This window comes from Peromyscus maniculatus, chromosome 3, assembly GCF_049852395.1.
Source record: "Peromyscus maniculatus bairdii isolate BWxNUB_F1_BW_parent chromosome 3, HU_Pman_BW_mat_3.1, whole genome shotgun sequence".
In the NCBI taxonomy this organism is placed as follows: Eukaryota; Metazoa; Chordata; class Mammalia; order Rodentia; family Cricetidae; genus Peromyscus; species Peromyscus maniculatus.
In genome coordinates, this window is record NC_134854.1 from 31,562,422 (window position 1) to 31,581,802 (window position 19,381).

Below are 19,381 nucleotides of genomic sequence, written 5' to 3' on the forward strand. Positions count from 1 at the left end.
CACTATCTCCACTTAACTAGTATATTTTTATAGAGTAGGAAGTTATTTTTATGGGATAGGTGTCAACAATATTTGTAGTTCTTGTTTTGAATTTGGTCACAGCAGTCCTTGAATTACATCTCGCACCACTGCCTCCATCCCATCACCCTGCTCTCTCACAATTGATGACTTCATCTGTTTCTGGATATTCTTCTGCATATGATCTAACCTCAGAGCACTCTTGTTTATTGCTCCTTTTTTATTCCTAAGATATTCACAAAGCTCTTCATATTGCAGATGAAATGTCACCAAGAGGACATCCCTAACCATGTCCAGCATCTTTGCTCCTCTTATTCCAGTTCTCTATGTATGCTAGAAGGAAGTCCACATATGACAGACACCCTTCTCCTCCAGGCCAGCAGTGCAAGAGGCAGGAAAGACTGCCTTTATGCTAACTTAGAAAGATCTGTCTCAGAAAACACCCATTTTCAGGTCAAGAGTACAGTGGATACCCCTAATTCCTGAACATTCCTAGCAAAAAAATCATAACATCCCTTTGATCCTACTGACACTCAGACTAATCACTATTGTCTGTTTGGGGAAACTCAGGACTTACCTTATCATGCCCACTTTCTTGCTTTATGTCAGTCACTAAAGAGAACCCAGAACTTTCATGTCATCGCCATCACTAAAACTAATCCTGATCCTCTACTTCTGTCTCCTGATTGTCTCCTGATGCTCTCTGGACCTCACCAACAAAGCCTTTCTATCTTCAAACACTTTTGTGTATTCTCCCTTATCTTCTTTGCACCTGAAGCCTCCTGACTGCTTCTCACACCATCTTTCAAGAGGCAGCTATTTCCTCCTAACACCACTTAAATCATTAAGATTGGAGGTGAGATAGCGCTCTATTAGCTCCTCAGCCCCACATCCTGAGGAGTCTCTTTTCTCCTCCCAAAGCCTGAAGGTAAGTCCTCAGGACATTAAGAGATAGCCTTTGTAGCTGCTATCCCTCCTCCATCTTCTATTTCTTTCTTTTCCAGGCTGGCTGCTAGGCAAATGCTGTATGCTCAGCCTAATTCTTCCACCCAATTATGCCGCTTTCCCTCATTGTTAAGAGTTAGCTTTTCCTATCTAACTTTCTCAGACTCTGTTCTTGTTATGTATTATAGGAATTTCATATCTACACAGATGAAAACTGTGAATGTGGCTCAGTGATTTTGCTTCATGCATGAGATTTTGATTGCTAACCATGGCACCAGGAAAATGAAAAACTCTAGATAGACGAGACTTCAGAAACACTCCTCCTGCCACAAGGCCTTTTCCCCTTAATCAATTCCTTGAAACAATCTCACTACCCTATAATACACAGATCCAACAGATGTTTAAAGTGGCATTGACATCTGTCTTCACAATTGGATTAAAGAATTATTCTTTTGCTTAAACCAAGGCTTAGTTTTTTCTCTAATTTTTTCGCATAGCAAGAGTAATAATAAATATCTATTGACTCTAAAAGAATAGCATATAGTTCTCAAAAATACAGCAGTATAAAATACTCTTTATTTCTCAAAATTGTACAGTTCAAAAACATAGTCTAGCTATGAAGTAGCTGTTAGTTCAGCACTTAGAACATAACACACTACTGGTTCTTTGAACTTTGATAACATTAAGTTTAATGAGATAAATCTTTGAATCTTCTGAATCTCCACTTCTCTACTCTTTTTGTTTTGAGCAACTTATTCTTTCTAAAAATAAAATATTAAATCTTGGGTCATATTCTAATTATTTTATTTGGTTTTCTAATTTCTTTTTATTATTTATTCAGTGTGATAGATATCTAGTCACTCTTACAAAGTGTGTGGTAAAGTATAATGAAATTGCTTAAGTTTGTTTTGAACTTTTATTTAAAAATTTCAGTCGTAACTCTTACCTCACCCTTTGTCTTTAGTCAGAATAACAATATAGATAATGAATACAAACCTGTTGTTGAAGTGAAATGTTGAAGTAGCATGATGGACTGTTTAGCTGTGTGGTCAGTGGGAGCCTTTCAACATTGATGAAATGCTGAGAACATCACAGCATTAAGACAAAGCAGTAGCGTGTGTTAGGGTTGCAGCTTCTTCTATGAGAGCCCCAAACACAATTTATTTCAAGGATCCTCAATATGCTTAGTGAATATTAATTGTTAACTTGTTCTGTGGAGTCAAAGAAGATGGTGCTGAAGTTAATGCCTGCCTGCTACGGCCTCTTTCCGGATTGCCATTTTACTGTTCTAGTAAAGATATGGAAGGAGTTCAAGGCCTTTGAGGGTAACTTTTGGTTTTGAGAAACCTCTGCTTAAGACGCCTAAATGTTGAATTTAGACTGAATTCTAACAATGATCTTGTTATTTTTGTAGGCACTTAAAATGTTCAGGTCCTTAAAATAACAAGTTGGGCTGAAGAAATGTTTCTCCGGTAGTAAGAACTTGAAGGAGGTAAGATTCTTTTTAAATATATGTTTTTGGATATTAAAAATTCTCATAAAAATTAGATATACTGATATATATCTTTGCGGGTAATTTAGAAGATACATTTTATAAGTTAAGAGCACTTCATTTTGTCACAGAGTACTCTTCTGTGGAATGATTTGGGCATTTGAGAGAGTTCCAACATTTTAAGAAAACACTTTATAGGAAGGCCACATTTCAGTTTTAGAATAAATATCAGAAAGTTGATTGCTACAATTTTTTAATAAAAGGATTAATAAATCCTCATGCTTAGGAATTTCTCTAGGTTGACCACTTTTCTCAGAGGCTTCCCAAGAGAGGTAGCTGGTCTGTAGGCATATTGCCATTCAGAAGAACCCTCTGGCTAACCTGCCCTGTCTATGTTTCCTGGGGCACATGTGGTTCCTATCAGTCAGAACCCATTCAAAGACTGCAGAGCCAGAAACAAGGGAGCTAGTCAGGTTCCAACTGTTACCTTAATTTTCACCAAAGATGTGAAACTGAACTATCCGCCTTAATGCAAACCACAGTAGGAGTCCTGAATGTGAACACACAGGTTATTTTAGCTCATTTCAGCATCGTTTCAAGATTTGTTTTTGTATAAATTAGGGAGACCACTTAGCAGTATTGAACTTGTGACTCTGCCTTGTGGTGCACGTTGTTATTAAAGAATCGGGAGAATGAACAAAGGGGTTAAAAATGTGTGTGGAACTGGAAAGGAGAAAATCAAACATGGACTTTATGTGTGTTTCTTTCTTACCTTAAGGACCATTAAGTAGAATAAAATTAATTCATAAATTTTATTTTGAATTTTAACTTCCCAATTCTCTTAGATTTCTTTGGATTTTTTTATTCTTAATGCAAATAAGTAAAATTTCCCTGTATATTTCATATTAATATGAAGAAAGTAAGACCATGTTTGTGAAGCTAATGTTAGAACAGCCACGTGGAGAAGCCTCTTACATCAGCCACACGTTTACCATATAAGGTCCAGACTCACTGATTTAAGATATATGTTAGAACTGATAAGCTTCATAGTACATTGTATGGATTTTTAATTCTCTTACTAAGACTATAGTATTTAGTGTTGGCACAACAGTATAAACTACATATTGTTAGAATGATCTCATTTTCAGCTCCCTCTGCCCATACTAATTCCCTGGATGGTTTTTTTATGGATGTAGCATACACACCAAGATTAAACATTTAATTTCTTTTTACCAAATTATCAGTTTCTGATTCTCTGATTATAACATCTTCAAAAGACACAAAATTAGGAGGGAATATGCAAAAGGTGCATTTGTCAGGCATGACTTAGACGGCATTCTACATTCGTGAAAATAAAATTGCAATTTGGTGTGGTTTTAGTGCCTGTCATTATAGTCTTTTGTTTGTTTGTTTGTTTGCTTGTTTTTTTCTTCGAGACAGGGTTTCTCTGTGTAGCTTTGCGCCTTTCCTGGGACTCACTTGGTAGCTCAGACTGGCCTCGGACTCACAGAGATCCACCTGCCTCTGCCTCCCGAGTGCCGGGATTAAAGGCGTGCAACACCACTGCCCGGCACCATTATAGTCTTTTAGTGTTGAATTAATTATAGAGCAAGTATCTTAAGAATCAATTCATAAAAACTTCAACCGTGCATATTGATGAGTCTCACATCACTATATATAATGAATAATGTACATTATTGGGTTGAAAGGAAGTAGAGAGAAGTATGTAAACTTATGAATATTTGTAAAAGACTAAGTGTTAAATATGACAAAAATTTCTCAAATTAACTCCCAGATATTATATGTAAACGGTATCATGAAAAATTGAATTTATGTCTTGATGTTTTGACTATTTTAAGTATACTTAAACCAGTATACATATATATCATTTGTATGGAAAATCTGGTATACTCATTTCAAGGTGTGAGTCATGTGGCCTTCATTTTATCTTTCTTTTCCCTCAACCCTCTTATTAAAAATTACAGAAAATGTGTATTGATCATGTATAATTCAGGATTTTACTGTACATAGATGATTCACATTTCCTATATTTTTACCACTTATGGTTACTTTTATCAATTAACACTCACTTAACATCTATTGTTGTAGTTTTTTTTTTTTTAAGAAAACAATATATTTGCTGTAGTTGCTGTGCTGCTCACCAGCTTCCTGAATGTTTTCTCTTATCCGGCCAGAGTAGAATTCTGAAATGAGACATAATGGGATGAAAACTTAGGGGAGTCTCTGCTTTTCACCAACACAGGTGAAGCCAGGGACAGTAAGTTAAGCCATGTAAGCGAGGCACAGGGAGTCAAATGCTTCATGGTTTCTTTTATTTGTGAAATATAAAAACGTGTCTCATAGAGGTAGTGAGTGCAATAATCATGACCGGAGGTAGAGAAGTTTGGGGATTTTAAAAAATGCTCTGAAATTTTGAACAAAATAATATGAATGGGATTTTTACTCTTAGCAATAGAAATGAAAGTTTTATTTAAACATTTAAGGTTAGATGGATGATATATTTTGCTGGTTCAAATACTTCTATTGTTGAAAAATATATATGTTTAAATAATGTGAACATGGCAAGATCCATGATTCCTTTTTATACATTTTTCCTTAATGCAAGAACACTTCTGCCATTATGGAGTGCTGGCTACATCCTTTCTCAGGTGTGTTTGATGTTAAATAAATTCTAGATTTATTATATGCCAATATCATATTGTTGAGTGCTTACTGGCGAAGGACAAAGACCTCAAGGAGGCTATAGGTGAGAGGAGGAAGCACTGACTGAGAAATGAGGAAAATAAAATCCCATATCACTTCATAAGGAAAATTAAGAATGTGTGCATGTGAAGGAAGAAGGTGTAATCACAATGCTGATATGAACAGTGGTCTATAATTGCCATTGGGTTCAAGGATGAAGGCCCTCATTTTCAGCCCACTCATCCCAACTCCCTTCTCTCCCAGATCCACTCTCATCTCTGCTTCCCTTCAGAAAGAGCAGACCTCCAAGATAAAACTACCAAACTTTCGAAATAAGATACAATAAGACAAGGGAAAAGCCCTCATATGGAGCCTAGACAAGGCAACCCAATAGGAAAAAAAGAGTCCCAAGAGCAGGCCAAAGAGTCAAAGACATACCCCTACTTCCACTGTTAGGATTCCCATAAAAATACCAAGATAACAGCCATAGCATATATGCAGAGGACCTGGTACAGAACCATGCCAGCTTGCTGCTTCAGTCTCTGTGAACCCAGGTGAGCTCTGCTTAGTTGATTATGAGGGCCGTGTTCTCCCAGTGTCCTCCATCCCCTCTGACTCTTATAATCTTCCTGCCCTTCTTCTGTGGGATTCTTCTATCTCCAAGAGGAGAGACCTGATGGAGAACCTCCAATTTAGACTCTCTGAATATTGGCTGGATGTAGGTCTCTGCATCTGCTCCCATCTGTTGCCAGAGAAAGCCTCCTAGATGACAACTGGACATGACTCTGATCAGAATATCATTAGGAATCATTTCATTGATTTTTCTTTTCTTTTCTTTTCTTTTCTTTTCTTTTCTTTTCTTTTCTTTTCTTTTCTTTTCTTTTCTTTTCTTTTCTTTTCTTTTCTTTTCTTTTCTTTCCAGTCGTGTTTGGTTGCCCACTCCCACACATTCTGTGCCTCCATTGCCCCAGCACATCTTGAGGCAGGACAGATTGTAGGTGGAAGGTTTTGCGTCTGGGTTGGTGTCCAGGCTTCTCTTCCCATAGCCTGCAGAGTACCTTCCTATACCAAAGAGACAAGAATGTAGGGGCAAAGGCAGCATTCAGGCACCAGCTCAACCTCTCTGTGTTCAATGAGCTGTGTGGATGCTGTCCTCAGCAACAAGGCTCCTCTGTCAATTTTCAGAGAGAAACCTTTTATTGTAGCATGAGCCTGGATTGTTTCAGGATCTCCACAGGAACCTCTCAGCCAAGAACTCAACCAAATGTAACCCCGTTCCACCACAGGAAGCCTTGCCTGGCACAAAAGATGGGCATTTCAGACTCTGTATCTTCCATTACTAGGATTCCTCACTAGGATCTCACTTACAGATTCCAGGAAGTTTCCACTGTACTAAGTTTCCACACACCTGCAATGTTCCCCAATTCCAGCTGTACCTCCCTCTCCCTTCCTGCTACTCCCCCCTCACACACACACCCAATCATTCCTCCACCTATCCCTTCCTGCTCCCAGTCTACCCATAAAACTTTCCCCTTCTCAGGGAGTTCTATGTATCCCTACTCCCAGAATAATTTTAATATTATTCAATTAACATCATTATTTAGAAATACCTATACTTGTGTGTATGAGTATCTAATTATTATTGCTAAATTTTATTCTGTTATGTGTTCATAATGAAGTTATTTTTTTCAAGTCTAGTGCTAGTTGAGAATAAGTTTTATTTTGAGTGTTTTTAAATTGATTTTCTATGAGTTATTGCAGATAAATCTTTGAGTGGACATGTGTTTGTTTCTCTAGGAGAAAAAATCCCTTGGAAATAGATGAGAAATAGGTCAAATGTTTTAGTGTGCTTTCCTGATGATTTGATAATCGTAACAAGACAAAAGCAACTTCAGTAAGGAAAGGTGGATTGTGCCTCAGGATTCAAGGACACAGTCTGTCATGTTGAAAAGACATGCTTACAAGAGCTGTAGGTAGTTGTGGGTTCACCAAGTGAACATAATCAGGAAGCAGAGAGTAGTGAATGCTTGCATTCAACTAGCTTCCCCCAAGACTGGTGAATAATGGTGCTGCCCACATTTAGGGTGAATCTTCCCACCCTGATTAATCCAGATAATCCCTCATGGACATGCCTGACCGTTTCCTCCAGGATCACAGACCTTGCCATGTTGATTGCCAATAGGAACCATCACATTGTTCAGCACAGCTGCTCTTCACAGAAAGATGATTAGTGCTTTATAAAGTGATTGGATTCAGGTGCTTGGTATTCCTCGTTAGATCCCTCTTTAGATTTAGAGGTTTGTTTGCTTATTTGCTTGGTTTTGTTTGTTTGTTCCTGGATTTCTGCTTATAGCATCTGACAAAATCTCTTCCTGTTCTTGTAAAATTGTATTTTTCGTTCATTATGCAAATTATTGCTTCCTGTATTCTGTGGTGATATTCGCACTACAGTATTCTGTGCTTGTTTTATGGATTCTCATGTATTTATGCTTTGGGTATCTTCTTGCTGAATTGGCACTTTTATCATTATGTAATGCCTGCTTTATGGTAATGGTTTGAGTTTACATATATTACAGGTGGGATGTTAGTTTGCTTTCTGTTGCTGTGATAAGCACTATGAGAGAAAGCAATGGGAGAACCAAGGATTTAATTGAGCCTACGGTTGTAGTGCCTCACGAAGTGAGTCAGGGAGGCAACTCAAGCAGGAACATACAGGCAGAAATGGAGCAGAGTCATGGAGGCAGTACCTTACTCAGCTGACTTTATCCATACAACCCGAGTCCTAAAAATCTTGATATTTAACTTACTTAATATCTCCATTAATTTTAGTTTACATCTATGACTCCATTTTGTATTCTTATTATTTTAACGATTGAATTTTTTCTTTACTTTGTCTTTCAATTTTTCTGTTTAAATTTTCATTTACTTTTTCTAATCTTAAGTACCAACAGTTTCATCTGCTTGTATGCTTCTTTGTCTTATCGCCTGTTCACTTGCATGTTTGGTTTTAATATAACAAATGTATTTTATTTCTAGAGAATATCAATCATACTTTGTCATATTCTGTATTTTCCTCATTGTCTTTGTCTCCTACAAGTTCTTTAGTGATTTATTTCATATGGTGTTGTTTGCCATTATTATTTTTCTTACCTGATTTCCATGTGTCAAGTAATTTGCTGTTAGACATTGGTCTTGATGAGTCAGATATCAGAGTAGCTCTGTAAATGCTGTTATGTCTGGAGATAAGATTGAGGCTAGAATGGATTAGAGGGTGTGTTGTAGATCACTACATTGAAATTTTTCATTGTGGACCCCAAAGGATGCATATAGAATGTTTTATCTAGTAATTTCAGGTTTCTCTGGTAGCTTGCATAGATTCATTACATTTAATGATTATTCATATTTTCAGAGCAATCTAAGGATGTTGATATTTTCATAGCAATTCCTATGTCTGCCAGTAGGATTTACATCCAGTGCTAATCAACTCTCCATGTCATTAGCTATAATTGTCTTGCTTATTCTAAGTTTGCCAACTCTCCTTCTCTACGTAAATTGATTTAATGATAATTTGTCATTCTCCAAAGTTCTGGCAATGCTCTACATTGTGATTGCACTTTATCATTCTCTTGGACTTAAGGGATGAATAAATTTCTCTTTGTTTTTATACTCTGCTATCCCTTCCTCTGGGGTTTAGGGAGGCAGAGGAAACTTGCCTGGTTTAATTGGAATTTGCATGATAATCTTAACAAATAATCAAGTACATTTTACTTAGTCCTACTTCTCTCCAGTATTATTATAAATGACAACAATGTGTATCCACAGGCCTGATGGGGATGGAAACTCCCCCATCTACTTCTCAGAAACAGATGTCTAAAGTGACAATAAGTAATATGTCTTTTTTCTTTTCTGACCAAATTTTTAGTATCATTTTATATAACTATTGGCACCTATACCGCAGTAAGAGATGGAAAACTACATCTGTCCATTTTAATTCAAGCTAAGCTGTTTTAGTAAGAAGTCGATGGAGGAGGGTTTAGACATTGGCTGGCTGAAATGATGCTTTGGGATGGTCTGCAGATTTCATTACTCATGTTATTTCTGTTCTACTATTACTGTTGGTAATTGACTATAGTTAAAGTGGGAGTATAGACTAAAATACAGTTGCAGTTCATCTGGGTTTCATCAAAACTATATCCCTGTTGGGCCACAACTGGCCTTTGAAACAATTTATGTCTACAAGTACTACCCAGATTCACTGGGGAATTGCCTGAGGTCTGAGGCAGTTGCTATGGAAACAACCCTAGTCCTTTCTTCTTCAGTAATTACTTTACAGAATTTAACCAGAAATAAATGTAACAATGAAGAAACAAGTGTAAGGAAACAGTGTATTAGTAATAGTTATATCTGAAGAATGTTGTGCATAACTCCATGTTTTCAATGTAACCATTTAGTCTACACATCAAAGCTGGGACAAAACCTCACTTTTTAAGGGTTCAACACTTACTCTGCTTCCTTCGAAATATGTGGACACCAGTTCCCTTGAGCTTCCATCATCAAGTTCTTGGTATTGTTGTTCCAAAACTGCAAGCTAAAAATTCCAAACCAAACCATTGAATTATTTTTCACCAAGAGACAGGATTTCAGATGAAATCTCTAAACATTCTGCATTTTAATTCTGTTCTCTCAAACATGATTAGATATCCCCCACACACCAAAACTGTGGGATTGTATTCAGAGAATTGCCTTACTGAACAGGACTATGAAGCTGACACTTTTTTAAGTGACTTTAAAGAGACTTATACTGCTCAGCTGTGACCCCTTTAACTATTAATTTCAATATTAACATGGAAAACAATAGTAGTAAAATCTAAAATAATGGTTCATTAACATCTTATAATATTAGGATCTTCAGAGTTTCAAATTTTCATTGGATATTGAAAGTGAAGCTACCACAAAAAGCATATGCAAAATACAAAGAGGAATAAAACAACACATTCACAATCATAAAATCACAGGATATCAAGACATTACAGCTCACACGAGTAATACCAATTATAGTTTTATAATTTAATTATTACCCTAACTTGCTTTGTTGAGCAGACAGAATTCCTCATATAGTACTAACTACTGGAGGACAGGCACTCTGCCCCACATTCAGTAGAAAAGCAAACATGATACCTATATAATCAAGCATTTACAGGTGTGTACTAGATAGCAGGAAAAGTATTCTTTCAATCCTTTCTATTACTCTCACTTAATTTCTTAATGATTAGAAGAATAGATTGCCTGAAGTTGTCATTTAAATGAGGGGCAGTTGGATGGAAATATGGTTCCATCATGTAGTTATTTAAATTGGGCTACCTTATTCATCACTATGAATCCCATTCCCCAAAACAGCTTACTCTATTCAAACTCGGGGCTTCCCCTAAATATGTCTTCTGGAAAAATATCAATATTTTGTAATACTCAGCACATGTACAATGATGTTTAATATATGACTTTTACAAATTCCTGTGTCATTTGGGAACTGAAATTCCATTCATTAGTGTTTTATTCACTAGTAATTGCTTAGTTAACATGTTGGTTATTTTATTAGACAGATTTTTGTTAGAATATAATGTGTGCTTATTTACATAATTTCTTATTGTTTCTAATAATATGTAATAGTGTCTATAAAATGGCTTTGACAAGTATCCACAGACTTTGTTATTAAGGATACATGATAATATCTATTATCATTACCTTAACATGTCGATTGACTTTTTCCCCTCAGAATCATAACAAAAAGCCTTAATTATATCTTAAAGCAGAACATAGAAGATGTGATATACTAGAGAGAAAGGGAGGTAAAAGTTAGAGTATCCAAGTATATAATTGCTATGTTTTTACATATTAGTTTCTTTTTACCAAATAAATGAAAATTAGGACAAAAATACTACTTAGAGAAAATTATTCACAATCCACTTAAGTATAGAGAAGAAAGAAATAAGAAAGGCAAACTGATTTGTCTCAAATAACATACTAAAGAAAGCCTATATATGGAAATAAAAATTTTGAGCTTTAGTAAGAAAGATTATTTTCCCTTACTGGAAGCATGTGGTATTCATTTTCAATATTTTCCAAATTTGAAAATGTATTCTTTTGAAAAATTTGCCCCAGGCAGAAGATAAATCATGACATTTACGTTCTACGAAGGAAGCAAATCTTTACTTTTACTCCCTGGTTAACAGCACAGAGTCAGCCGACACAAGTAATGAACCTGTTGTCATTTATCCAACAAAAGTGATACTGTCAGCATTTTGATTAATTTGTATTTTAAATTAAGAGACCACCAAGTTACAGTAATGTTCTAGACCAATTACTAGTCTAGATTTGATGCTAGACGGAGGTGCCTCCTGAATTAAGTCCTTTCATATCCCGCAGGCTAGGAGCACACACATCTGAGATGTGTTAGTTGAAATTCCACTCAACTATTGATTGCCAAGTTTGGATGGAATGATCACAGTAGAAATGTAAAGAAGCTAAGAAAAATGTCACATTAAAATCCACAGCTGACAGACAGGGCCCACGGAGAACAGAGGAAAAAGAGAAATTCTCCACATGCTCCAGTCACCATCTTAAACTTGAAGTTTATTTTTAACAAGGGTGTCAGGGAAGTTGGAAAGGAGTTTTAAGATTAAGCAACTAATAAATTTAATTATTGCAGAGATATTTTCTGAACTTCTTTCTGTGGGGCACAAATAACTATACATATATTATTCTTTCTCTGGAAGTCTGAGTAGACAGAGAAGAGGCAAGTTTGATGATGATATATTCTTTTTATTATTCATTTCCTGGATATTTAGACTTTTCTATGTATTATCACTAATGATTGGGATAAAAGAAATTACTCTATAATCGAGCATGCCATCATGGGAACTGAGCTCTAAAATTTTCAGTACAATCTGTTAAGCTTGAAGGTGGTGGAGTGACTACGTCTCAGTTTTTAACTTTGCTTTCATAATGAACGTCCGTATACTGTGCTCTAATCTACTTAGTGATAAATACAGACAAATAAGATAATGTAAAATTGGCTAAAACATGTAGGGAATAGCTGCACATCAAGCTACATGTGCAGAAAGCTTATGTAAATTGCTAATTGTATATATTTTAAGATGTATTTATTTCATTTTTATTGGGTATCAGTGTTTTTCCTGCATGGATGTACATAAACCACTTGCATACCTGGTGCCTTGGAAAGTCAGAGAAGGGCAGCAGATTCTCTACAATTGGAGTCACCTATCACTGTGAATCACCACGTGAATGCTAGCATCTGCACTCAGGTCATTGGATAGAGAAACAAATAATCTTAACCACTGAGGCATCTCTCCAGCTCCATGCTCTAATATTTTAATGATAAGGAGATATTTCTTGATCAAACTGTTGAAGATTATAATGAAGAAAATGGATGTCTTCTGTGATTCTTTGAAATGGGTGCATTCTGGATGGAAGAATATGATATGGCTATTAATTCTTAAGAAAATTTCAAGAAATATGTACTAAAATAGAAAGGTGTAATTTGACTAAAATATGTCAATAAAGACAAGAGTATTGTCTCTTCCAGAGCCATTACACATGTCCATCATTGGTAAAGAGTTAAGCGATGTTATTTGAATCTAAATTATTGAATATTATGTATTACTTTAAAGTATTTGTCAGAGTTATTCATTTTATAGCAGATTCTTTTATGATGTCGATTCTGAAAACAATACTTCCCTAAGAAGTATTATGCTCCTATGAGGCTGTTCTTTCTTACAAAACTTAATCACCTCAATGGACTTTTGTGGATATTTCCAATGATATGCTGACCGACGTGGTGCAGAATATGAAAGCTATGATTGACTTTGGAAACCTGAGCAGAAATAATAGAATTAGTTGAAGGCTGACCTTAATTTTTACCAATAGATGACTGGAGGCTGAGTTTCTTTGAACATATTAACTATTTGGAAATACATGAAGAAGTGTTAAAAAGTCAAAAGATAATGCACCTGAAATAGTTTTCATTACATTCTGCAATTTATACACTTGTAGTACTTCCCCATCTACTTGTACAGGCACTAGCTCATGATAGTGTTTTTAAACTTGAGGTTTTGAACAGAAGTGGAAATATTCTCTTTTGTATCTGCTCTTTGTCTTGGTCATCCTGCCTACTAGCAGGTAAGTTGGAATGGATAGTATTTCCTCCACAATTGACTTATTCTACTCTAGACTACAAGTAGCTGCAGTGCTGTTGATTAGCATTCAGAAGGAACCCCTGGCATACATGCGTCATTCGAAAGCAACTGTGAGAAAGCAGCCCCGAGGCCTTTGAGAAGATAGGCTTTCAGAGCACTGAAGTGGCGCTGCTGGCCTTGAATAGGCAATTATGCCAGTCCACTGCACAGGGCACTGTGGATTCAACAGCCATGGTGGTGCTCCACTGCAGCGATTGGTCCAGATGTTTAAATTCTGATTATGCTCGACTTGGAAACATTCAAAAATATGTGTGTTAATTATAGACATAGAAATAATTATTTCCCTTCCTCATCCATCACCCTGCCAAGGCTGAGATTTTCCTAACTAGGGTTTTGTCTGATGCATTTGTAAACATACATTCTATCATTTTGCTGCAACTGCGTTCCAATTACTGCTTGTATATAATTTGCTACATGAAATATGTAAATTATATTTCCATATATTTATTAATATATGCACCAATTATAGTTCATCCAACTGGCCAACATGAAGGAAATTCATAGAATAAGACAAGATATTCCCCACAATGTAAGTAACTATAAAACATGTAGCATTGTTGAGCCTAATAATATGTCCAAAGGGCTTTGCCACTTACAACATATGACTGTCTTCTAAAAAAACAAGACTCAGGATCACCTTAATACATTCTTTCTGTGTGCATTCTTGGAGCCACTGGCCTTTATGAACTATAGTGCCATTAATGTCAACCTCTTTGACAAGATTTGATGAGGGGAATTAGCAATCCACTCTTGAGAGTCCTAATGTTGTGTCCTCTGTCAGTACATCTCCATTTAGTTTGCCTTCAATTAAATAACACACTGAGTGTTTCTTCTCTTTTTCATAATAAAGGTTCATCTTTCTCACTTTCACTTTCAGTTTGATCCACTGGAGTGGATTAGATGGCATCCAGACTATTTATCAAGAAATTATGACATCTTGTGATGATGGATTGTTTAATTGAGTCAGAGATTCAGTATAATTCAATTCTGACTTAATTATTTGAAATGAAATAGCCATAATGTATAGCAGCCTATTTAGATCCAAGTGTTACTCTCCAATTGCATATTCTCTTTTCCTATTTTTCAACCTCCCAAATCATCACTGACAATTAGGCAGCATTTAACATTCCTCGTATTTATCTTCACAGACACAGTGACACCTCAGGTGACTAAGAATGGTGAAAGGAATCTGTATTTGGTAAAGAACTAAAAGGAATAGAAAATAAAGACTGATTCTGCTTGTTGGTTGAGTGGTTAGTTAGATAAGCGGATTTGTAGTGAGGTCATCAGTCACAATTGGATGGTAATTTGAAAATGGATTAGCTTAGAAGTAGCAATTTCTGCTCCATGGGTTTCAGTGAAAGAGTCTGCCTAATTCTGTAAGAGACCTCATACACTGGCAGTGATCAATGCCTACCTAATGTGCCATTATGCACTGGGCACACTTCAATGATTACAGCACAGCTGTGGCCGGGCTTTGCTTGATACTTCTTCAGCACTTGCACGGCAGGTGCCCCACATGACTATTTGGCCCAAAGAAATGAACTTGTTAGGGAATCAAATGGATGGGGGCAGCCTTGCCACCTAAGAAGCTGCTCACATCTGACCTGAGGAATGGCTAGTGAGGGGTACCGGTAGCCTGAGCCCAGCAAAAAGTTAAGACCAAGCATTGTACATGAAGAGAACAGCTTATTCCATGCCTGGGTGGCACTATCTTACTTCAGGATGCTATGACCTGACAGTCTAACGTTTGTAGATTTGAGGAACACGGTGATGTAAATTTCAAGTTTGACATGTGTAATGTTAGAATACTCTCTAAAACAGTGTTATATATTTAAGGGGTTTGTGTTGTTGTTCAGTAGAGAGGATGTAAATTAGATGTTAAAGGATACGAAGGAATTTGGTCAAGCAAATTTTAAATAACATTTGAGTATGAGACATCACCAAGAGTCTTTGTATCAAAACAAACAAACAAACAAACAAACAAACAAACAAACAAACAAACAAACAAACAAACTCTGCGTGTGTGCTTGGATGTAGGCTCGTCGTGCACATGCCGTGGGACATGGTGTGCATCTGGGGATCAGGGCCACCTCATAGAAGTCAGTTCTCCTCTTCTGTCATCAGGGCCCTGGAATCTGAACCTGTTTAAGCAGCAGGTACCTCCACCCCGTGAGCCATCTTGCCAGCACTGTCTTTGCATTCTTATGTTCATAAATTCCTGTAGATTTCTGTACCAATTACATGAATAAGACAGGAATGAGAAGTTAATGGCATTTATATAATGTGAAATATAAATATTTATGGTAAAATAATAAAATTTACCTGTATCTTTAGACAAACTAAAATTTTTATGTGAAAGTTTCCATCTTGCACCTCATTAAATATGATATCACATGATATGGAATGGAATAATATAAACAACATTCTGGATTAATATAACAGAGAGAAAAGAGTCTATTAAGAATGACTTATGATTGGCCGGGCGGTGGTGGCGCACGCCTTTAATCCCAGCACTCGGGAGGCAGAGCCAGGCGGATCTCCGTGAGTTCGAGGCCAGCCTGGGCTCCAGGAAAGGCGCAAAGCTACGCAGAGAAACCCTGTCTCGAAAAACCAAAAAAAAAAAAAAAAAAAAAAAAAAAAGAATGACTTATGATTAATTTCCTGAAATTGGTCTAAATAAATAAGATAAGATATATATTGTGAACTCTTTGAGTTCCCTTTTTACTCTATAAAATATATGTCCTATTATATACTCAATAACCAAACTTGTCAGGTTTCATCTAACTCTCTGCACAATTTTAGGTGAAAATGGTATACTACTATGTGACATAATGCTATAATTAGACAAATAATATTAATGAAAGTTGGTTGCAAAAGAAATGTTTTCCTGTTCCCAATGAGTTCGCAGTCTGCATTTCCAAAGTTCTTTAAAAGGGGGGTTACTCATCCAATAATGTTCTGAAGTAAAACCATAAAATTAGGGATACCTAGAAATTACTGCTGAAAATCAGACTTCTCCAGGGGAGAAGAAGAGACCGTTGGAATTCAGGCAGCCTGAGGCTCAAGAGGTATTCCTAGACTTTCTGTAATCTCACTGTGCATTCAAAAAATGAATTGGAGCTACAGGTAGAGCTCAGCTGAAAGGTGCTTAGCAGGCATGGAGCCGTGTTTGATCCCGATCACTGTATGAACCAGGCACGGTGTGCACTGGTGAATGTCTGTAATTTAAACGCTCATGAGTAACAGTCGGAGAGTAAGAATGTCAAGGTCATCCTTGTCTACAGAAACCGCAAAAGGCCAGACTGGGCTGCATGAGAAGCTATGTCAGAAAACATTAAAACGGTACATGCAATTAATTGGTTAGCCTAAATCTCTGTCCTAACTAATTTTTAATGATAGAAATTAATTACCACTCATATTTGAGCGAAGCAGGTAAGACAAATTTTGAATCATTTAAAGATTTAGTGATTAGTAAAGGTACTTTGTGTTTACATTAAGATTGTGTGTGTGTGTGTGTGTGTGTGTGTGTGTGTGTCTGAAATACATGGAAACGGATCACAGTTTTGTACATGCATGTGGGGCCACGGTGACACTAAGACAAGTGTACACTGGAATGGAGGTGGAAATGACAGACGTCCTTTTTATATAATCCAGCACTGAGCTATGCTGCCATAATTTTCATCTTATAAAGAGTTTAATAACCTTTTCTGTATGCCGCTGGAACTAGCGGGCGATGACCAGCCCCAGCGTGACCCATGAGTTTGCCGTGGCGACGACAAGCAGCATTTGTGGGGCGTGCTGGGGTTGGTTTACACAGTGGCCCCAGGACAGAACACTAGAGGTTTGAGTTTCTCTTAATGCATACAGTCACAAATCTGAAGTAATAAAAACTGGTTTGGGCTCTCTTTCTTTTCCCTTTTCTTGTCTTTCTCCTTCTTCTATTTTAATTTGTCTATTTTTTTTTTAGTGTCTTATGTAGCTTGTGTTGACCTTCAATTCACTGTATAGCTGAGGATAACCTTGAATTTCTGATCCTCCTGCTTCTACCTCCTAAGCATTGAAATTACAGTTTTACCACATAGTGGCCAGGTTTGGATGGTAATTTATGTTCCTTGGTAAATATAGATAGATAGGTAGATAGATAGATAGATAGATAGATAGAAATCACATCCTTGTCAGATTTTCAAACTGGAGGAAACAGTTATAGAAATTTGTTAATAAAATATGCTTTACATCGCTTCAGGTTTAAGAACTTCAGTTAGAAGGGTAACATGCAATCAGTCATAACCTCATTACCTATTACAAAACTCTACCCAATTATATAGATTATTTTAGCATCACCCAGTTTATATATTATCAGAATGTCACATGATATTCCATCTGCATGTACAATTTACAATTAACAACTGAAAATCATAAGAATGGTATCTGAAATCTATGGTTAATAGGTCAGGTCATAACATTCTAATTTTTCAAAAAGAAAGAGTCCTCAAAGACAACAATCTTCTAAAATGAATGAAAACCAGAAGCTAATAGTTCATATAGAAAGCAACTTACAAAAAGGATCCGCCTTAAGAGTAAGCAAACGGAACTCTCCGAAGATAACAGGATGGGGAAATGCAGTGACAAAGATCAAGACCATCCCTAGGAAGAGACAACGTCAGGGCAATGTGTTTGGAAGGACAAAATTGAGAATGCATCTTGTGGGTGAATTATGAAAACAGGATGAGTGAAATTTAGATGGTCATACATTGAAGATGCAAATGAATTAGGTTTATGATTCTGAAGACTGAACCCAAGGTGCTGCTTATAGTAGGCAAGTTCTTACTACATAGCTTCTTCAGTCCTGTTACTGATTCTAAAAACATAGTTCTTTACAATGAAAAGTCAGGATATGAGTAGCATATCCAGAACCTGGAACAGTAGAGTGTAATGGTCAACAATGAGAATACAAAGTAGGAGAGGGAACTGAGAGGCCTGAGTGCATCGCCTACCGTTGAATTATAGATTCACTCTCTTCTTTTTCCCTATACTTTTGTTCAGGCTCTCTAAACTCTGTGTCTGTAAGATAGGAGGAAACAATAGCTGCTGTTTCACAGAGCTATTTTGTGGACAAAAGAGATAAAGTTCAGGAACTGCTAGCTACCATCATGAAATTATTTAAGACTCCTACATAGCTGAGGGTGTGATTTGGAGGGTTATGAATGCTGCTTTCTCTTTTCTCTCCAAGATATTTGTATTTGCTGTGTACTGTTTAACAGGTTCTATTTTGCTAGATAAACTGTTTCAACAATTCCCAAAATCTTTTTTTTCCCTGAAGAGGGTTATTGTATACCAAATTCCAATTCTAACCCCATCCCTTCCTTTATCTGTGTTCCCCCCTTTCTTCTGCATTCCTTCGGGTTCTGGCACTGAGTTCAGTGAAAACTGAAGACATGAATGAAAGGGTTTGATTTGGCTGGATGTCAAACCAAAGCCTCTACTGCCGCATTGAGCTGCCTCAGGTCTTCTCTTCTTCATTCCCTTAGGATAAGAATAAAAAGTTGACTAGTAGATATCTTTTGCCTGGAGTGGGGAAATGAGATGAATTCATAATTTTAAACAAACTTTCTATGTGGCATTTGAGGGCTTATGCTTTTACACAGCTATTTTTATTCCTTTCCCAATGAATATTCTGCTATCAAAATCCTTTTCTATGCAGCTTCTTTAATAAGAAACATCTTGTTACAGACAAAAGGAAACTCCTAGAAAGCTAAAAAGTAATACAGAAATACAGGCTAAGTCTTGTATTAGTCTTAGAGCTGTTGATATACTGTCTTTCTGTCTCAGTAATTAGTTGAAGGAGAAATGTTGCAACTATTAAATAAATTAGAATTTATGAATTCCTATTGCCATTAGTGCATTTTTGAAGAATCCAATTGTGATACAAACTGTGTATGCGTGTGTG

The 19,381-nt window shown here is 36.5% G+C and overlaps 1 protein-coding gene across 1 annotated transcript in view; it reads left to right on the forward strand.

Annotated features, from left to right (window-relative positions):
* Sema3a (semaphorin 3A) overlaps positions 1-19,381 on the forward strand; it is a 462,166-nt gene that overhangs the window by 163,642 nt on the left and 279,143 nt on the right. The window contains exon 3 of the mRNA XM_016008089.3: positions 2,378-2,455. The gene's annotated coding sequence lies outside the window, so the exon portion shown is untranslated. The remainder of the gene's footprint in view (positions 1-2,377; positions 2,456-19,381) is intronic.